This window comes from Pinus tabuliformis, chromosome 1_2 (assembly GCF_031772625.1).
Source record: "Pinus tabuliformis cultivar Carrire ecotype Pingquan chromosome 1_2, CPIR1, whole genome shotgun sequence".
Lineage (NCBI taxonomy): Eukaryota > Viridiplantae > Streptophyta > Pinopsida > Pinales > Pinaceae > Pinus > Pinus tabuliformis.
In genome coordinates, this window is record NC_142298.1 from 635,664,939 (window position 1) to 635,670,462 (window position 5,524).

Here is a 5,524-nt window from a genome sequence, read left to right on the forward strand (position 1 = left end):
TACATGGTCTTTTCCGTGTAAGGGGTTTCATCCAGGATAATGCACATGTCTTCTGTTTGCCCAGCCAGATCAAGGAAGAAATAAGAAGTGTTTTAGATCCGACAGAAGCAATATTGTCTCAGTTTGATTTTAAAAATTATGAAATAAACCTATCGACAAAACCTGAAAAGGCAGTGGACAGTGATGTTATTCGGGAGAAAGCAACCCGTGCTTTAAAAGATGCTCTTGAAGACAAGGGGTGGGACTATTCTGTTGATGAAGGAAGTGGTGCATTTTATGGTTGATTGACATTGGATATGGAATATATATGTTGCAGCTCTCTTCGAATGCAGGGGCAAAGCATGATGAAATGGATTTTGAATTTCTGGAGAATGTGTCTGGGAAGCCTTACATCGTGCAGACGAACATATACGCCCATGGAATTGGGAAGAGAGAGCAACGCATTTATTTGTGGTTCGACCCCACTGCGGACTTTCACACATATTCCATTGAGTGGAACCCGCATCACATCATATTCTATGTGGACGCCACTCCCATCAGAGTATACAAGAACAATCAAGCAATGTGGGTGCCGTTCCTGAACAGCCAAGCCATGGGAGTTTTCTCCAGCTTGTGGAATGCGGATGATTGGGCTACTCAAGGAGGGCAAGTGAATACCAATTGGAGCAACGCTCCCTTTGCTGCTTCTTATACAAACTTCCGCGTTGAGGGGGCGTGCCAAGTCAGATCAAATAGACACATCTCCAAGTGGGTGCGCAAAAATTACATGATCTATGACTACTGCGGAGACAAAAACAGATATCCCGTTCCTCCACCAGAATGCGGCAGTTTAGTTCTCTAAAGCAAGTAGTACATTAATTTTGTCAAAATCTAAAGAGTGTATAGTACCAGTGGGTTTGTATTTCCTAGTTTGCCTACAGTTCAGGTTGATTTCAATTTGCCTCAGCGATTTGATCTATTCTATATTGATTCAAATTCAGAGAAAAAAACGGCCCATCATGATTCACAGGGCCATCCTAGGATCTCTTGAAAGGTTCTTTGGCATATTGATAGAGCGTTATGCTGGTGACGTTTCTTTGTGGCTTTCTCCAGTGCAAGCCTGTATTGTAACCTGTAACAGGCACTCAGGTTCAATATCGTCGAAAGGTAGTGGCAAAGATAAAAGAGAACTCGGGACCATGAACATCAATGAAGTTATAGAAAAAATTCAAAACGCAGCAGCTAATAGAAATTTTATAGCATAATAAAATTCAATATTACCGTTCCCAATATGGCAATTTCCTCAAAGTGGCAAACATCTTTTCAGTGGTCATTTTGGCAGAAGCCATCTTCCAGAGTGGTATGCGATGTGAAGACCGCGTGGCTGGCCAGTTGTCAACATGGGAGGATTGTGTCATCAATGAGAGCCTACATAACAGAAAAATAAGATTCGATCTTCTATTAATAGCTTCAGTTAAATCTCCAAGTGGATCTACGCCCCAATTGATATCTTTAAGTGGCCATCAGAGGATTTTAAACAGCATTGAGTTGTTTATACATAAGTCGTTGTTTTATAGAACCTTCTGCATATGAATTAAATATATCAGTAACGTGGCAATCGTTGCAAAGTGGCGTTCAAAGGTGCGATTACTTATTTCTATCATCAGCCAGTTTTCATGGGCCATTCGAAATCTTCACGCTGGAATAATGGAAGACTGTTCTATCTTTGGGAGCAGATGGAGGATCCTTTTCTATTTTCATGGATTTAGTTGAAACAACGCCCCTGCTTTTGGGGGTCGATCTGTGGTTTTTTGTTTTAGTTGATTTAATGTATAAAAAATAATTTTGTAAAAAAAGAGAAAAAAGGGAGAGAGGGGAGAGTTTTTTCTGAGCGCTGGAAGCTGCTGGAGAAGCAGAGAGCTTTTTATTGTACAGTTTTCAAGCAGAGAATTTAATGGAATTTCAAAGCTCTGTTTGCTGAGATTCATGTGGTATGTTGATTTAGCATAAGTTTTTCCCTTTGTCTCATATGTAATCAGTATGTTCCATTTCATTTCATGACCCTTTCAAGCTGAACAAATGAAGAGATTAGGTAGGAATTCATAGTATTATATGCTCCTCCTATAAGTTTGTTCGCATTCGATGTTTTCTACTGTTTAAGGAGGATTCAGAGTTATTGTCTGCCCTCCTTAGCTCCTCACCAGTCTTGCCATCCCATTTGAAACCAGATTTGGTGTTAAATTGCATGCCTACCTTGCCTCAGTTGATAACCTATGTAGTCATTATATTTTTCTGTTTGAAGCTGTGATTTTGCCCATGTAGCCCAGAAAAGCCCCGTCATTCCATTAAAAAACCCCAAAAATCATCAAATCAAACCCCCTATCAATTTACTAGCCTAAAATCTTTATTTCTATTTGGTCAGCCTAATTATATTATAAGATCTATCGAATCTGACCCGAGAGAGCCTTCTCATACCTCGTAGGGCTAGCTACAAGGTGAAATGGTTTGATGTAGCCTTGAAGGTTTACCTTCCTCAGCCTAGGGTGAAATCTCAAGCGCTAACATATTGGCGACCATACTGGGGAAGAACAAACTTGTTTGTGTGTTGATGTGTGAGTTTCGCAAGTCTTAGACGGAGCCTGAAGTTACGCCAGAAGCCTTCGAAAACGCTCTTGTTTTACATCAGCGCAAGTAGATAAACGCTGCTTCAGTCTATCTCCGTGGGATTTGTGAACATAGCGCTTCATTGACACTTTACCCCAGTACATATATCAAGTTCAGATCTGATTGTTGATAGTGGACAACGATCAGACACTTGAAAGGCTGAATCATTCACCTGGCGACTCCAACTCGATCCAGACATTCCAGTGCCTGTTGATATGTTCATGCAATGGTAGGGTATGTGGCAGACCCTGCACTTTGTGAAGTTCTAGATGGAGTTAGAGAGATGTTAGCAGGTATTGAAATTAATGAAGAATTTTTCAGTATTTTCTTTCAATGTGTGAAATCTCCGAAGCTTCATCTTGAAGGCAAAACTAGATTTTATGAGTTAGTTGTTGAAAGAGTTGAAAATGAGATTCAGTGTCTCGATGAGCAGATTCAGTCTTATGATTTCCAAGACCCTAAAAAGTTCTTGGAAATCCTTCTTCCTTCACAACAAGCAATAACAGACTTGCCTATAGAGGTATACATTGACAATGTGCAGCTGGAAATATGTATTGCAGAGTTGGGGCAGCCAACAGAGGCCGGTGTCCGTGATCCTATTGCGGCATATATGGACAGGTTTTTCACTCTGATGGACAGATCAGGTTGTCTTTTCCGTGACCGAGCTCAGTATGTGCATGAAGGGCTGCCAGCAATTGCATCTGTGACTTCGTGGCAGCATTCTCAAGCGGCTTCATTTCCAGGTTTACTTGAATGGTTAATTTGGCATTTTAGCATTACCTGATCTATTGTTTGTACAGCAGATTAGAATAGATTATGTACATAAATAAGCAGCCATAAGGGCAGCATCTTGTTTCAGTTGGCTTTTAGTTTGTTTGAGTTCAGTTTCAGTGTGAAAATAAGTCAAGTGTTGATTTGTTGATGATGACTCCATTGCCCAATGGTGGAGGCACGGTCTGCTCTCCCAAAGTTCTGCGGTTCTTGGCACCTCCACGAAGCGGCAGCTGCCATCCCAAATGGAGCCGATGTTAGACTCCGTCTCACGTCAGAGATTGATTCTTCTTCAAAACCCTGTTTTGAAGAAGAAATCATAATGTATTGTTTTAAATTATGTAATTTATGTTCCAGCTTTTCAAAAATTAGCAGCAACTTCAAACTCCTATTCCTGCACAAGCACAATTCAAAGCATCAATCAGAGGCAAAGTTATTAAATACATAGGAATGCAAGTTGAGGTGAGCAAGTATACAGAAAGTGGGGTTCAGAAAGACATGGCCGTGCCACAGAGGTTCTGCAGGCTGTAAAGTATCCCCATTCAGCTGCACAGTCTACAACTCAAATGAGTGCATGCCATTCTGAGGGAACTCTATCACCACTGCATCTTGAATCTATAGCAGACACAAAAGTTGAGAAGATTAATTCTGATGCTTCTAGTCAGCATACTTCCCAAACGAGCCTAAGAAATGATATATCAAGAAACAGTGATGCTGGGACGAAACAGAGGAAATCAGGAAGACTCTCATTAATGGGGTTAACAGGAAAGAATCGTAGTCTTATGAAGAACCATGAAACCGAGCCAGCTATTGAACCTGGGATTTTAATGACCAAGGATGAAGACAAAGCTGACAGCTTTGATATTTTGGAGAGATATGTGTACAAGCATAGCCTGCGCTCCTATAGGGACTTACCCTTTAAAGTTTCGGAATTGGGTACTGTATATAGAAATGAGATGTCAGGAAGGTTACATGGACTTTTCCGTGTAAGGGGTTTCATCCAGGATAATGCACATGTCTTCTGTTTGCCCATCCAGATCAAGGAAGAAATAAGAAGTGTTTTAGATCCGACAGAAGCAATATTGTCTCAGTTTGATTTTAAAAATTATGAAATAAACCTATCGACAAAACCTGAAAAGGCAGTGGACAATGATGTTATTCGGGAGAAAGCAACCCGTGCTTTAAAAGATGCTCTTGAAGACAAGGGGTGGGACTATTCTGTTGATGAAGGAAGTGGTGCATTTTATGGTTGATTGACATTGGATATGGAATATATATGTTGCAGCTCTCTTCGAATGCAGGGGCAAAGCATGATGAAATGGATTTTGAATTTCTGGAGAATGTGTCTGGGAAGCCTTACATCGTGCAGACGAACATATACGCCCATGGAATTGGGAAGAGAGAGCAACGCATTTATTTGTGGTTCGACCCCACTGCGGACTTTCACACATATTCCATTGAGTGGAACCCGCATCACATCATATTCTATGTGGACGCCACTCCCATCAGAGTATACAAGAACAATCAAGCAATGTGGGTGCCGTTCCTGAACAGCCAAGCCATGGGAGTTTTCTCCAGCTTGTGGAATGCGGATGATTGGGCTACTCAAGGAGGGCAAGTGAATACCAATTGGAGCAACGCTCCCTTTGCTGCTTCTTATACAAACTTCCGCGTTGAGGGGGCGTGCCAAGTCAGATCAAATAGACACATCTCCAAGTGGGTGCGCAAAAATTACATGATCTATGACTACTGCGGAGACAAAAACAGATATCCCGTTCCTCCACCAGAATGCAGCAGTTTAGTTCTCTAAAGCAAGCAGTACATTAATTTTGTCAAAATCTAAAGAGTGTATAGTACCAGTGGGTTTGTATTTCCTAGTTTGCCTACAGTTCAGGTTGATTTCAATTTGCCTCAGCGATTTGATCTATTCTATATTGATTCAAATTCAGAGAAAAAAACGGCCCATCATGATTCACAGGGCCATCCTAAGATCTCTTGAAAGATTCTTTGGCATATTGATAGAGCGTTATGCTGGTGACGTTTCTTTGTGGCTTTCTCCAGTGCAAGCCTGTATTGTAACCTGTAACAGGCACTCAGGTTCAATATCGTC

At 41.2% G+C, this 5,524-nt stretch overlaps 2 pseudogenes; both read left to right on the forward strand.

The window, feature by feature from the left end:
• The first annotated feature begins 307 nt into the window (after positions 1-307).
• On the forward strand, positions 308-841 carry LOC149207243 (xyloglucan endotransglucosylase/hydrolase protein 9 pseudogene; annotated as a pseudogene).
• Positions 842-4,690: 3,849 nt separating this feature from the next.
• On the forward strand, positions 4,691-5,224 carry LOC149207244 (xyloglucan endotransglucosylase/hydrolase protein 9 pseudogene; annotated as a pseudogene).
• The last annotated feature ends 300 nt before the right edge of the window (positions 5,225-5,524 follow it).